General features: G+C 44.9%; 1 long non-coding RNA gene across 1 annotated transcript in view; it reads right to left on the bottom strand.

The window, feature by feature from the left end:
- Positions 1-5,275: 5,275 nt before the first annotated feature.
- LOC140397047 (uncharacterized) overlaps positions 5,276-15,526 on the bottom strand; it is a 69,279-nt gene continuing 59,028 nt past the window's right edge. Inside the window, exons 2-3 of the long non-coding RNA XR_011936678.1 lie at positions 5,706-5,848; positions 5,276-5,553 (exon numbers count right to left, since the gene is read on the bottom strand). This is a non-coding gene — a long non-coding RNA (uncharacterized lncRNA). The remainder of the gene's footprint in view (positions 5,554-5,705; positions 5,849-15,526) is intronic.

Here is a 15,526-nt window from a genome sequence, read left to right as displayed (position 1 = left end):
AATTTGAATCCCTCCCCCTTGCACCACCTCTCGAGCAACGCATTCATCCCATCTTTCCTGACATTCCTATTCTGACTTGCTCGTGTCATTGGTAGCAATCGTGACATTACTACCTTTGAGGTCCAACTGTTTAGTTTAACTGATAACTCCCTGAATTCAGCTTGTAGGACCTCATCCTGTTTTTTACGTATGTCTTTGGTGTCGATGCACCACGACAGCTGGCTGTTCAACGCCCCCCCCCCCCACCCCCACCCCCAGGATGTCCTGCAACCGCTCCGAGACATCCTTGACCATTGGATGGAAAAATACCATCCTGGATCCTGGAGTCCCGATTGCGTCCGCAGAACCGCCTGTCTATTCCCCTTACGATTGAGTCCCCTCTCACTATAGCCCTGCCATTCTTCTTCCTGCCCAGCTGAGCAGCAGACCCAGCCATGGTGCCATGAACGGGGCTGCAGCTGCTTTCCATTGGCGAGCCATATCCCTCAACAGTATCCAACGTTTTGCAGGGAGATGATCGCAGGGGACACCTGTACTGCCTTCCTACTCTTTCTCTGTCTTTTAGTCACCCATTTACTATCTGCCTCAGTAACTTCCACCTGTGGTGTGACCAACTCGCTAAACGTGCAATCCACGCCATCCTCTGCATCGCGTATGATCCAAATTGAGTCCATCCGCAGCTCCAGAGGCATCACACGGTCTAGCAGGAGCTACAAGTGGACACACGTCTTGCACGTGAAGGAGCCAGGGACAGTGCATGTGACCCTGAGCTACCACATCGCACACTAGGAGCATGTTATGGGTCTGGGATCTCCTGCCATGTCTTAAACCGGAGTTTAACTGATACAACTACAATTCACAAAAAACGAAAGGCGAAATAAATACTTAAATAAATGTACAAATTAAAAGAAAAACTACTTACCAGTCATTTACCAGGGATAAAAAGCAACTCCTCCCAACCCAGCTCCGAATTCCCACCTCGCCTCAAATTCCCAAACTCACTCTTTACTGTGTCTCACTCTGGCTGTGTCTTCTCTGGCTCACTGGGAGAACTCACTGGGAGTGAATTAAAGTTGATCTTTTTAAATTGGCCTGGGTTGAATCCCCCCCCCCCACCGCCCCTCCCAACTGCTTTAAGATCAAAGTAGCTTAAGAGAATGACATGCCAAATTTCCTTAGTCATTGGTGGGCTTTCTTAACTATCGTGTCGGCATGGGGGGAACGGACAGGTTGTTGATGATCTGGAAACCTAAAAACTTGAAGCTCTCGACCATTTCTACTTCGCTCCCGTTCATGTAGACAGGGCTTGTCCTCCTCTACGCTTACTGTAGTCGATGTCAATCTCGTTCGTTTTGTTGAAATTGACGGAGAGATTATTGACGTCGCACCAGTTCACTGGATTCTCTATCTTATTCATGTACTCGGTCTTGTCATTGTTTGAAATCCGACCCACTCCTGTGGTGTCATCAGCCAGTCTGAAAATCGAGTTGGAGGGGAATTTGACCACACAGTCATAGGTGTATAAGGAGCATAGTAGGGGGCTGAGGACACAGCCTTGTAGGGCACCGATGATGAGGATGATCGTGGATGAGGTTTTGTTGCCTATCCTTACTGATTGTGGCCTGTGAGTTAGAAAGTTCAGGAACCAGTCGCAGAGAGAGTAGCCGAGGCCAAGGCCACGGAGTTTGGAGTTGAGTTTCGTAGTAATAATGGTGTTGAAGGCTGAGCTGTAGGCAATAAATAGGAGTCTGACGTAGGCGTCTTTGTTATCTAGGTGTTCCAGCGTAGAGTGCAAGGCCATGGAGGTGTTGACCTATTGCAGTGGGAGGTGAACTGTATTGGATCAAGGCAATCCGGGATGCTGGAGTTGTTTCGTGTCATAATTAACCTTTCGAAACAGTACATGATGCTGGACGTCTGGGCCACTGGACGATAGTCATTAAGGCACGCTGCTTGGCTTTTGTTGGATACGTGGATGATGGTCGTCTTCTTGAAGCAGATAGGGGCCTCAGATGGTTGTAAAGAGAGGTTGAAGATGTTTGTGAATACCCCCGCCATGTGATCCGCGCAAGTTGAGAAAGTAAAGGTGAGTTTTTTGGCTCAACGCTTATTTCAGGATTAGATATTGTGCCGGCATGGGGGGAACGGACAGGTTGTTGATGATCAACAAGTATTGTTAGATATTTTTATCACCAAAATCTCTTTGGAATCTTTCCCTAAATGTAAGGGCCAAAAATATTCTATATGGTGCAAGGATTTATTCCTCGACTCCTTAATGCAGACTTAAATAGGAGCTTTTCAGGGTCAAATTTATATTTCAAGTTATTCCTGGTATTATTTTAAGATTTTATTTACTTACCACTCAGTAGCTTCGATCCAGGGTGCTGCATTGCTGAGCTAATAGTAGAGTAGACTTTTCGATGTTTTGTAATAACTACTATTTCAGGTTGGAGTAAATTTTTAGTTTACTTCATTTGTTTAAAACGATAAAATTACTTTTTTTCAACAAGTAAAACAATCTTGCTTCTGGAGTCCCGTCGAGTTGATCACACCTTCGTGGCTCCCTTGACAATTGTTCTTCTTCTTAGTGTTCTCAGTCGTCGTAGTTCTCTGTTCGACTTCTGAGTCCGGCTGTTCATATGTACTGAATTAACTGCAGCGAGCTCAAACAGGCAACGAGCGATTCAGAGATTTTACACTTTTTAATTGCCCTTCTGATTATATAATTATGTGATATTTCCTAAGTTGATTCCTTCTGCTTATCCGTGTGTACATTTTGTCCATTCCTTAATATCATTAAGGCTTGATGTTTAATTTTGCTTTATTTTTAATGCATCATATAATTGCTTTTCAGTTATTTCTGTCACTTTAAGCTAAACGCGTCTAAACGCCTCTTGTTGATGTGGTTGTAACATAAGGGCTGTATGTCAGACTTTATACTAAAAGAGTAATACATTTTGTTGCTGTGGTGTTAACATGACGTTGGCTTGTCTGAACATCGGCAAGGAGGCTTGTCTGAACACTGGCAGTGCAACCTCCTGCTCATTATTGCGCTGTATTTCAGCCTTTTAATCTTTATCACGTGTAACCATTTTATTGCATTTGCGTTTATTGGATCGATATCTATTTTTCTGACTTCGCATTTTCTCATGTTCATTTGGGTTATCATCATATCCATGTTCCAAATGACCTTCTTTCCATTATGTTACAACGCTCATGCACACACACGTACACACACACACACACATGCACACACACACATTCACACACACATATTCACAGACACAAACACACACACATATACACACACACAAACACACAAACATACACACACATGCACACACATATACATACACACACATGCACACACATATACATACACACACATACATGCACAAACGCGCGCACACATACACAGACATAATTCACACACATACACATCACCCACGCAGCCACCACTCCCCGAAATTCCCACTGGAGAGGATTCTAGTCTGAGACCTTTAATTTCAAGAATTTTAAGAGTGATTTACAGTCAAGAATACATTTATATTTATCTTTGTGCGAGAACTTACAGTTATATTGCACAGAATTGCCGACTCAGGAAGATCGTACAAGAAGCAAACTCTCCCCCTTTATTTCCATCATTCTCTCTGACACGCCTGGAAACATCACCTCCACAACATTAATTAAAATAGCAGCTATCCCCCGGCCTCTCCATCACCCTGTGTCCTCTCCTCTCGGTCTGCACAATGTGTTTAATATTCTCTCAGCCTCGGAAGGGATTGAGGATTCTCACTCCTTGGGAAACGTTTTAAAATCCCTCCTCCTCGATTTCAGATCAACCGCTCGGAGAGGATTTGATTTGAACTGAGCCAGTGGCTACAGAGATCCTATTTATCTCTGGCTCACCATATCAGGCACCCAACAATCAGTTTTACGAACTCGCTAACTCATTCACTCACTCCATTAATTTTTCCTCCCTGGTCCATTCTCCCACGTCCATGTTCAAAAAATGACGTTCTTCACTTCATTGAAACGCTCTGATGTCATGTCCTTCCGTTAGAGATTACAGCTGAATGATTTGGATCAAGATGACAATGATCTGTAAGTTCTGCGTCCTTGTATTTCGGTAACCGAATTCAGCAATGTTTTTTTAATGTTGCACTGCATTCTCTCCTTGATTTCTACTTTGTTTGATTTAGCATATGAGATTTACCAGATAACGCTATAGACAGTGAAGGGAGCTTTATGGGATGCGAATGTAGTCATTGGGAGTTGGGAGAGAGTGTTGAATTGAGAGAAGGAATACTTAAACGATGGGAAGGAGTGACCGGTCGATGGAGAGAGTGTGTTGGAGAGAAGGGGGTTTTCGGGAGACGGGATGATCTGTTAGGGAGGGGGGAGAGAGTGGAGCGAGTTTTGGAGAAAGAAGACGGAAGTTTTAGAAAAAGGCGCTGGAGTTTTAATGACAGTGTGAGAGTAAGAGGTCATCAGAGTCAGGAACGGAGGCTAGGGACTGGAGATGGGTGGGAGAGAGAGAGAGGGGGGGGGGGGGAGAGAGAGAGGGAGACAGAACGATTGACAGTGAGTGAGGCAGCGAGCGAGGCAGAGCGGGAGACAGAGACAAAGACAGACAGAGACAGAGAGACAGAGAGAGAGACAGAGAGAGAGACAGAGCGAGAGACAGAGAGAGCGACAGAGGGAGAAGAGAGAGAGACGCAGGTATGCGACAAATCCAGAGCGGGGTCAAGGGAGAGATGGAAATGTTGAAAGAGAGAGGCCGAGAGAAAGGGAGACAGGAATAAAGAGATAGAGAAATGCGAGAAAGAGAGACAGACAGAGAAACATATAGTGAAATAGTGGTAAAGAGATATAGAGAAGTAGAGTAAGACAGACAAATAGAAATAGAGATAAAAAGAGATAAGAAGATAAATGGGGAGAGTGGTACACGAAGAAAGGGGGAGAAATATGGGGAGATAAAAATCACCTAAGTTCAGCTATAGGGAAACGGACAAACAGAGGTGCAGAGACATTGAGAGAAACAGGGGAAAGATGAGAGAGACAAATGAAGAGTGACAGAGAAAAACAGCATGGTATACTCAGTGAATGTGGTAACACTCCTATCTCATCGGTTTGATGTTAACATTCAAATATGATCATTATTTTAAAGCCAATCAAAGTCAACGTGGCTCTGTCACTCTTTGGCCTCTCCTCCCTCTCAATTGATTCGCTGACGCGGTATTCCGAGATAGAAATCAGACGTCAATAATCACCATTGATCAATGCAGCCAGTTGTATTCACATGATTCAGAAAGCAGTGGGTGGGGGATTATTGGAATTACACAATGTAGCAGAGAATGAATTAAAGGGATTACAGTTAGTTCAGCCGGTGTCTCAGATGGAGGTCACAATGGGACTGGTTCTCTTTGGCGACTCATTCAGCCTTGCAACACTTGAGAAGCCCCAAACATTTTTCCTTCAACAAAACTTCGCCTTTATTGCAACTGAAAACTCTGCATTTTGCTCCAGCTTCATCACATCCCAAAATGCGACCTTGGAAATTAAAGGAATATTTAATTAATAACAGACATTACAGAGTCTCATCAGCTGTGGTCCAATTGAATGGCAGAACAGTGCCGACCCACTGAATCAAATCCTCATGCACATTTGAGGGGCTACTTACCGTCTACCTTAAATGTACTAACCTTCTTTTGTAAGTGATGGAACCATTCCTTCATCTGCAACTATGGTCTGTACCAGGACGAGGAAACCAAGGAGCAGAAACAGAGCTTTCATGATTCTTCGCTGTTTGCCCCACGGTCACTGTGAGATCGCTGGAGAACAGGAGCTTTTTATGTGAACACACAGAGCATTCTGTAGTTAATAATCACACAAATGCCGCGCGGGTAGCCTCCACCTCGGACATGTTAGTAGAACATTTCTGTACCCGTGTTCAACATTAACTGGAATCAAGTATGTGTTTCGTATTAATTGGCCGATGGATAAATCTGAATACTGGCTGACTGATAAAGGTTTACAAGAATAGTTCGATGCATTCCAAATAACAACAATACAAGGAGAACAGAAAACAGTCCACCCATCGTTTTCTTCCAACATCTAATCTTATTATTCTCGCTTCCCATCTGCTCTTTGTCCCTCGCCATGCAATATCCCTCTCATTCTCGATTGATAATTGAATTAATCTTTTCAAGGTGATTGTTGAAATCTCCTTCCAATAACAACTCCGGAAGCATGTTACAGTTCACAACTTATTGTATAAAACGGGAAATGTATCTTCTTCCGTTGGTTATTTTGACAATTCTATAAATTTCTGTCTATTGGCTCGCTAATATCTCACTCGCGACAATGTCTCGGTGCTAATATTGGGAGAAAAGGTGAAGCTCTCTGTCATGTTTCTTGAGGGTCACAGTTTATCAATCCTCCATCCTTGAGGAGTGATGTGAAAGCAGGAAGGAACTTGGAGGGCTAAAATGGGCCTGAAATCTCTTTGGAAGACATGCTGAAGGAGGATTCCGAGTCTTTTATCCACATATTAGGAGCAATTGGGTAGCAAGAGAAAGAGTCAGCCCACTCAAGGACAATGGAGTGAAGTTATGCGTAGAACCACAGGAAGTGTTTGAAATTCTTAATGAGTACTTTCTATTGGTATTCGCCAGGGAGAGTACACTACGAACCCTGAGGACAGAGACAGTGCGTGAACTCTCCCGAGTACGTCAATATAACAAAGGTAAAGTGTTGAGTATCATAAATTGTACGAAGTCTTACAACACCAGGTTAAAGTCCAACAGGTTTGTTTCGATGTCACTAGCTTTCGGAGCGCTGCTCCTTCCTCAGGTGAATGAAGAGGTCTGTTCCAGAAACACATATATAGACAAATTCAAAGATGCCAAACAATGCTAGGAATGCGACCATTAGCAGGTGATTAAATCCTTACAGATCCAGAGATGGGGTAACCCCAGGTTAAAGAGGTGTGAATTGTATCAAGCCAGGACAGTTGGTAGGATTTCGCAGGCCAGATGGTGGGGGATGAATGTAATGCGACATGAATCCCAGGTCCCGGTTGAGGCCGCACTCATGTGTGCGGAACTTGGCTATAAGTTTCTGCTCGGCGATTCTGCGTTGTCGCGGGTCCTGAAGGCCGCCTTGGAGAACGCTTAGCCGGAGATCAGAGGCTGAATGCCCTTGACTGCTGAAGTGTTCCCCGACTGGAAGGGAACATTCCTGCCTGGTGATTGTTGCGCGATGTCCGTTCATTTGTTGTCGCAGCGACTGCATGGTCTCGCCAATGTACCACGCTTTGGGACATCGTTTCCTGCAGCGTATGAGGTAGACAACGTTGGCCGAGTCGCACGAGTATGTACCGCGTACCTGGTGGGTGGTGTTCTCACGTGTAATAGTGGTATCCATGTCGATGCGACAACGAATGAACGGACATCGCGCAACAATCACCAGGCAGGAATGTTCCCTTCCAGTCTGGGAACACTTCAGCAGTCAAGGGCATTCAGCCTCTGATCTCCGGCTAAGCGTTCTCCAAGGCGGCCTTCAGGACCCGCGACAACGCAGAATCGCCGAGCAGAAACTTATAGCCAAGTTCCGCACACATGAGTGCGGCCTCAACCGGGACCTGGGATTCATGTCGCATTACATTCATCCCCCACCATCTGGCCTGCGAAATCCTACCAACTGTCCTGGCTTGATACAATTCACACCTCTTTAACCTGGGGTTACCCCATCTCTGGATCTGTAAGGATTTAATCACCTGCTAATGGTCGCATTCCTAGCATTGTTTGGCATCTTTGAATTTGTCTATCTATGTGTTTCCGGAACAGACCTCTTCATTCACCTGAGGAAGGAGCAGCGCTCCGAAAGCTAGTGACATCGAAACAAACCTGTTGGACTTTAACCTGGTGTTGTAAGACTTCGTACTGTGCTCACCCCAGTCCAACGCCGGCATCTCCACATCATATCATAAATTGCATTGAGGTAGACACGTCCCCGGGGTCGGATTATATATATCCCAGATAACTCGGGAGGCAAAGTGAGAAATAGCTGCAGCCTGAACAGATATCTTCAAAGCATCTTTGAACACAGTCGAGGTTCCAGACTACAGGACAATAGCCAATTTCGTTCCCTTGTTTAAGAAACGAAGCAGGTATAATCCAGAAAATTATGGGCCGGTGAGCCTGACATCAGTGGTGGAGAAGCTTTTTGAAAAAATACTGAGGGACAGGATATATGCACATTTGGATAAAAATTGACTTGTTTCTGACAGGCACCATAGTTTCTTGAACGGGGAACGTCATATCTCAACAACCTGATTGAGTTTTTTCAAGAGGTAACAAAGAATATTAAATAGAACATAGAACAATACAGCGCAGTACAGGCCCTTCGGCCCACGATGTTGCACCGAAACAAAAGCCATCTAACCTACACGATGCCATTATCATCCATATGTTTATCCAATAAACTTTTAAATGCCCTCAATGTTGGCGAGTTCACTACTGTAGCAGGTAGGGCATTCCACGGCCTCACTACTCTTTGCGTAAAAAACCTACCTCTGACCTCTGTCCTATATCTATTACCACTCAGTTTAAAGCCTCGTGCCAGCCATTTCCATCCGCGGGAGAAGGCTCTCACTGTCCAACCTATCCAACCGCCTGATCATTTTGTATGCCTCTATTAAGTCTCCTCTTAACCTTCTTCGCTCCAACGAAAACAACCTCAAGTCCATCAGCCTTTCCTCATAAGATTTTCCCTCCATACCAGGCAACATTCTGGTAAATCTCCTCTGCACCCGCTCCAAAGCCTCCACGTGCTTCCTATAATGCGGTGACCAGAACTGTACGCAATACTCCAAATGCGGCCGTACCAGAGTTATGGACAGCTGCAACATGACCTCCTGACTCCAGAACTCAATCCCTCTAACAATAAAGGCCAACACTCCATAGGCCTTGTTCACAACCCTATCAACCTGGGTGGCAACTTTCAGGGATCTATGTACATGGACACCTAGATCCCTCTGCTCATCCACACTTTCAAGAACTTTACCATTAGCCAAATATTCCGCATTCCTGTTATTCCTTCCAAAGTGAATCACCTCACACTTCTCTACATTAAACTCCATTTGCCACCTCTCAGGCCAGCTCTGCAGCTTATCTCTATCCCTCTGTAACCTGCTACATCCTTCCACACTATCGACAACACCACCGACTTTAGTATCGTCTGCAAATTTACTCACCCACCCTTCTGCGCCTTCCTCTAGGTCATTGATGAAAATGACAAACAGCAACGGCCCCAGAACAGATCCTTGTGGTACTCCACTTGTAACTGAGCTCCATTCTGAACATTTCCCATCAACCACCACCCTCTGTCTTCTTTCAGCTAGCCAATTTCTGATCCACATCTCTAAATCACCCTCAATCCCCAGCCTCCGTATTTTCTGCAATAGCCTACCGTGGGGAACCTTATCAAACGCTTTGCTGAAATCCATATACACCACATCAACTGCTCTACCCTCGTCTACCTGTTCAGTCACCTTCTCAAAGAACTCGATAAGGTTTGTGAGGCATGACCTACCCTTCACAAAGCCCTGCTGACTATCCCTGATCATATTATTCCTATCTAGATGATTATAAATCTTGTCTCTTATAATCCCCTCCAAGACTTTACCCACTACAGACGTGAGGCTCACCGGTCTATAGTTGCCGGGGTTGTCTCTGCTCCCCTTTTTGAACAAAGGGACCACATTTGCTGTCCTCCAGTCCTCTAGCACTATTCCTGTAGCCAATGATGACATAAAAATCAAAGCCAAAGGTCCAGCAATCTCTTCCCTGGCCTCCCAGAGAATCCTAGGATAAATCCCATCAGGTCCCGGGGACCTATCTATTTTCAGCCTGTCCAGAATTGCCAACACCTCTTCCCTACGTACCTCAATGCCATCTAATCTATTAGCCTGGGGCTCAGCATTCTCCTCCACAACATTATCTTTTTCCTGAGTGAACACTGACGAAAAATATTCATTTAGTATCTCGCCTATCTCTTCAGACTCCACACACAACTTCCCATCCCTGTCCTTGACTGGTCCTACTCTCTCCCTAGTCATTCGCTTATTCCTGACATACCTATAGAAAGCTTTTTGGTTTTCCTTGATCCTTCCTGCCAAATACTTCTCATGTCCCCTACTTGCTCGTCTTAGCTCTCTCTTTACATCCTTCCTCGCTACCTTGTAACTATCCATCGCCCCAACTGAAACATCACACCTCATCTTCACATAGGCCTCCTTCTTCCTCTTAACAAGAGATTCCACTTCTTTGGTAAACCACAGTTCCCTCACTCGGCGCCTTCCTCCCTGCCTGACCGGTACATACTTATCAAGATCATGCAGTAGCTGATCCTTGAACAAGCTCCACTTATCCAGTGTGCCCAACACTTGCAGCCTACTTCTCCACCTTATCCCCCCCCCCCCCAAGTCACGTCTAATGGCATCATAATTGCCCTTCCCCCAGCTATAACTCTTGCCCTGCGGTGTATACTTATCCCTTTCCATCAATATTGATGAGGGAAGGCCCGTGGATGTAGTTTATATGGACATTAGTAAGGCGATTGACAAGGTCCCACATTAGACTGGAACAAATACAAAAATCACATTGGATTCGGGGTGGACTGGCTCGATGGATACAGAACTGCGTTGGTTTTTGAAGACAGAGAGCAGCGGTGGGAAATTGTTTTTCAGAATGGAGACCTGTACCCAATGGCGATCCGCAGGGATCCATGTTGGCACCTCTGTTGTTTATAGTATAGATAAATGATGTGGAGGAAAATGTGGGTTGTCTGAATAGTAATTTTGAGGATGACACGGAGAATGGTGAAATTCCTGATCATGCCGAGGATCGTCAGAGGATTCAACAGGAAAAAGTTAGATTGGCGACATGGCCATAGAAATTGCAAATGGGATTTAATCAGGACAAATGCGAGATGATGCATTTTTCAGTATCAAATTAAGGTATCAATATACTGTAAATGGCGGGACAGTCAGATGAGGAGAGATTGACTATTTGGGATTGTTCTCGTTGGAGTTCAGAAGAATGAGGAGGATATCATAGAGATTAATCAAATTGTAACATGACTAGACAGGGTAGCTGCAGGGAAAATGTTACCAATGATGGGTGTGTCTAGTCAGAGGATTCAGGGTAAACCATTTCGTTCAGAGATGAAGAGATTTTTCTTCACCTAAAAAGTGGTGAGCCTGTGGAATTCATTACCACAGCAAGTCGTTGATGCTAAACCTTTACAAGGGCAGCACGGTAGCATTGTGGATAGCACAATTGCTTCACAGCTCCAGGGTCCCAGGTTCGATTCCGGCTTGGGTCACTGTCTGTGCGGAGTCTGCACATCCTCCCCGTGTGTGCGTGGGTTTCCTCCGGGTGCTCCGGTTTCCGCCCACAGTCCAAAGATGTGCGGGTTAGGTGGATTGGTCATGATAAATTGCCCTTAGCGTCCAAAATTGCCCTTAGTGTTGGGTGGGGTTACTGGGTTATGGGGATAGGGTGGAAGTGCTGAACTTGGGTATGGTGCTCTTTCCAAGAGCCGGTGCAGACTCGATGGGCCGAATGGCCTCCTTCTGCACTGTAGATTCTATGACCTATGAAAAAAAAAATCATTGAATATATTCAAGGGGCGGCTAGACTTGAGGCGATTGGGATCAAAGGCTATGGGGAGAAAGAAAGATTAGGCAATTGAGTTGAATGTCAGCCATGATCATGCTGAAAGGCGGGGCAGGCTCGAAGGGCCAAAGGGCGTCCTCCTGCTCCTATCTTCTATGTATCTATGTATCCATGTATAGAAAGCTGATTCATTGCGGTCTGCAATTGAAGGGGGTGAATCGCCAATCCACAAGTCCGGCTGGGAGCTCAGTAACATTCTATTGAGCGAGTTTATGAGGGCTAAACGAGGATGCCGGATTTGTCAAGCTGCAACCAAAGGTAGAGTCTCCAGGAAGAACCTCAATGCAGATGAGATGATAATATTGGGAGAACTAAAGAACAGAAAGTATAGGACTATGGAGCTATGGACCCCTTAAGGTTGGTCAAAGGGGAATATGTCTCCGTAAGATCCGGAATAACACAGATTTTGTATTTCTGTTTGTTATTAAATTCAGAAAGGGAGCTGCGATTTTTGTCATCCAAAATATTGCTTCTCAGACACTTCATTTCAGATACTAAATTCTTCCCAACAGAAAACGTATCTTTTTCTGAAGTCATCATTGCTCCTTTCGCCACACTGGAGATTGAGACTAACTGGTTCCCTTTCCTTCTCTTCTATGCTGCTCACAAGCTCTCTGCCCGTGTCACTCTCAGCCGCTTATCCATCAGCCCAGATGGTTAAACATTTCTTATTGTAACCAGTAACTTTTTTGATAAATAGTTATCCCTGAAGCGCAACTGCCCAATCACTTGGCGCCATCCAGTCTGACATAGTTTCAGGCTCAGGACGAAGCGTTCCTGCATTTGTTCTTGAAGACCCTGGAGCTTGACGCACTCCAGGTCATGTTAGCCTTGGAATTCCGTTAAATGGTGATCTGGTTCATTACTGTTGGGTACGAACTATTTCAATCCTTGCAACTGCTGCACTTCATTCTCAAACGTGGGAGGCCGAGTTGGATCATCCATTCGGTGACTGTAGCTGGAGATGTGACACATTGGTCAGCATGGAATTTCATACTGACACGTCCGGCACACCGTCATTCAGGCTGGCGAAATAGGAAGCCGACTGTCCCTCTTAGCCTTTGAATGGACAAAACCACTTTCCGTTGCCGATCTTCAACACATTGATCTGATCCGTTGGATGTGGAGCTCACAGAGTGCTGTCTATGCTCTGCCGTTGGGCTTTAGGTGCTAATCCATTACACCGTCGCCGTGCCGACACTTCATTGTTTAGGCATGCTGGTTATCGCTGCTGACACCATCTCTTGCACTCCTCATTGAAGTATGATTGGCCACTTAGCTGATTGGCAATGGTTCTATTATAACCATTGTGCTGATAAGCTCACAGTTTGTCCTGCTGCAGAATTTTCCAGCTGATGGCCCACAACGCCTTTTGCCTCTTTGGAGCTGTCAGATCTGCTCTGACTGTTTCCCACTCGCACAATGTTAGTGCCGTCCAGCACGCAGGAGTGTGTGCTCAATGTGCGGACAGCACACACTGGGCCTGTGACACATGTTTATAAAACCACAAAAAACAACTTAGCATCACCTTCACCACCGCACCAGCAGCAGGTTCACGTGCCCATGAGAGTATCGGTTGGAGTAGCCAGGCGACAGTGCGAACTGGGGATGTTCCATAACGATTGCACAATAACAACACTGTTCCCGACTCCTCTCATACTGAAACAGTCAGTAGCCAAATCCGGGCAGACCTGGACAACAATTGGACAAGTGGCAAGAAAAAATGGCGCCCCTCATGTCCTATGTAACGATAATGTAGAACAGAGATAATCTAACCATTGCCCTTCGACATTCAGTGACATTAACAGTGGTGAATCTCCCATTCAACGACAAGGAAAATTAGGAGAACGGTTAAGAGGAAATATAACTTAGGAGAGGTTACTGATCGAGGTGTTAAGATTCAGAACAGAGGTAAAAAAGCCAACATAAGTGTACTTTACCTGAATGCTCTGAGTATTCGGAATAAGGTAAATGAGTTGAGGGCGCAAATCATCGTGAATGACTATGATTTAGCGGCCATTACTGAAACATGGTTAAAGGATGGTCACGACTGGGGGTTAAATATCCGAGGGTATCAAACGATTCGGAAGGACAGAGTGGATGGTAAGGGAGGTGGTGTAGCTCTGTTATTTAAGGATGACATCCGGGCAACAGTAAGGGATGACATCGGTGCTGTGGAGGATAAGTTTGAATCCATTTGGGTGGAAATCAGGAATAGTAAGGCGGAAAAGTCACTGATAGGAGTAATCTATAGGCCACCAAATAGTAACATTACGGTGGGGCAGGCAATAAACAAAGAACTAACTGATGCATGTAGAAATGGTACAGCAGTTATCATGGTGGATTTTAATCTACATGTCGATTGGTTTAACCAGGTCGGTGAAGGCATCCTTGAGGAGGAGTTTGTAGAATGTATCCGCGATAGTTTCCTAGAACAGTATGTAATGGAACCTATGAGGGAACAAGCGTTCCTAAATCTGGTCCTGCATAATGAGACAGGATTGATTCAGGATCTCATAGTTAGGGATCCTCTCGGAAGGAGCGAGCACAATATGGTGGAATTTAAAATACAGATTTTGGAGGGTGAGAAGGTAAAATACAAATGGAGGGTGAGAAGGTAAAATTAAGCACTAGTGTTTTGTGCTTAAACAAAGGAGATTACAATGGGATGAGAGAAGAACCAGCTAAGGTGGACTGGGAGCAAAGACTTTATGGTGAAACAGTTGAGGACCAGTGGAGAACCTCCCAAGTGATTTTTCACAGTCCTCAGCAAAGGTTTATACCAACAAAAAGGAAGGACGGTAAAAAGAGCGAAAATCGACCGTGGATATCTAAGGAAATAAGGGAGAGTATCAAATTGAAGGAAAAAAACATACAAAGTAGCAAAGATCAGTGGGAGACTAGAGGACTGGGAAATCTTTAGGGGGTAACAGAAAGCTACTAAAAAGCTATTTAGAAGAGTAAGATAAACTATGAGAGTAAACTTGCTCAGAATACAAAAACAGATGGTAAAAGTTTCGACAAATACATAAAACAAAAAAGAGTGGCTAAGGTAAATATTGGTCTTTTAGGTGATGAGAAGGGAGATTTAATAATGGGAGATGAGGAAATGGCTGAGGAACTGAACAGGTTTTTTGGGTCGGTTTTCACAGTGGAAGACACAAATAACATGCCAGTGACTGGTGGAAATGAGGCTATGACAGGTGAGGATCTTGAGCAGATTGTTACCACCAAGGAGGTAGTGATGGGCATGCTAATGGGGCTAAAGGTAGACAAGTCTCCTGGACCTGATGGAATGCATCCCAGAGTGCTAAAAGAGATGGCTAGGGAAATTGCAAATGCACTACTGAAAATTTACCAAAATTCCCTAGACTCTGGGGTGGTCCCGGCGGATTGGAAATTATCAAACGTGATACCACTGTTTAAAAAAGGAAGTAGGCAGAAAGCGGCTAATTATAGGGCAGTGAGCTTAACTTCGGTAGTAGGGAAGATGCTGGAATCTATCATCAAGGAGGAAATAGCGAGGCATCTGGATGGAAATTGTCCCATTGGACAGACGCAGCATGGGTTCATAAAGTGCAGTTCGTGCTTAACTAATTTAGTGGAATTGTTTGAGGACATCAACAGTGCGGTAGATAACGGGGAGCCAATGGATGTGGTATATCTGGATTTCCAGAAAGCCTTTGGCAATGTGCCACACAAAAGGTTGCTGCATAAGATAACGATGCATGGCATTAAGGCAAAAGTAGTAGCATGGATAGAGGATTGGTTAATTAATAGAA

This window comes from Scyliorhinus torazame, chromosome 20 (genome assembly GCF_047496885.1).
Source record: "Scyliorhinus torazame isolate Kashiwa2021f chromosome 20, sScyTor2.1, whole genome shotgun sequence".
In the NCBI taxonomy this organism is placed as follows: domain Eukaryota; kingdom Metazoa; phylum Chordata; class Chondrichthyes; order Carcharhiniformes; family Scyliorhinidae; genus Scyliorhinus; species Scyliorhinus torazame.
The sequence above is the reverse complement of the archived record's forward strand: the minus strand, read 5'-3'. Positions and strand labels throughout refer to the sequence as shown.